The sequence below is a fragment of the Pteropus vampyrus genome, unplaced genomic scaffold, assembly GCF_000151845.1.
Source record: "Pteropus vampyrus isolate Shadow unplaced genomic scaffold, Pvam_2.0 Scaffold206, whole genome shotgun sequence".
Taxonomy (NCBI): domain Eukaryota; kingdom Metazoa; phylum Chordata; class Mammalia; order Chiroptera; family Pteropodidae; genus Pteropus; species Pteropus vampyrus.
This window is the reverse complement of record NW_011888987.1, coordinates 1087498-1087958: the sequence shown is the minus strand read 5'-3', so window position 1 is coordinate 1087958 and position 461 is coordinate 1087498.

Here is a 461-nt window from a genome sequence, read left to right as displayed (position 1 = left end):
TTTTTTGGTTTTATTTGTAGCCTAATAAATAACCAGTTTATGTAAATTCAATAGTTACTTTTTGGTAGAATATAGAATGTGATATGTAGGTATTAATTAACATTATTAATTTTATTTTATATTCACTGTAGGATTATTTAACTTTGCCTAATTTGTATGCTCTTAAAAAGTTCATTATACTGCCATGAATTAAGCAGTGTGGCCATACAATAGGAACACTGAGATACTGTTTTTAGAGCTTTTAAAATTTTAGATAAAAGTTGCAAAAAATATAAAAATAGAAAAAAGTAAAATGTACCTTTATCTATTGAGACTAAAAACACATTTCTTACATGTATACCTCATTGACTTATTTTGCATATGTGCCTACCAAAGCACATATAGGGAAAGGTAAAGCTTAAATTTAAAAGAGTAAATAAATAGATATTATTTTAAAACATTCACTTATTTAATCCTCTCTT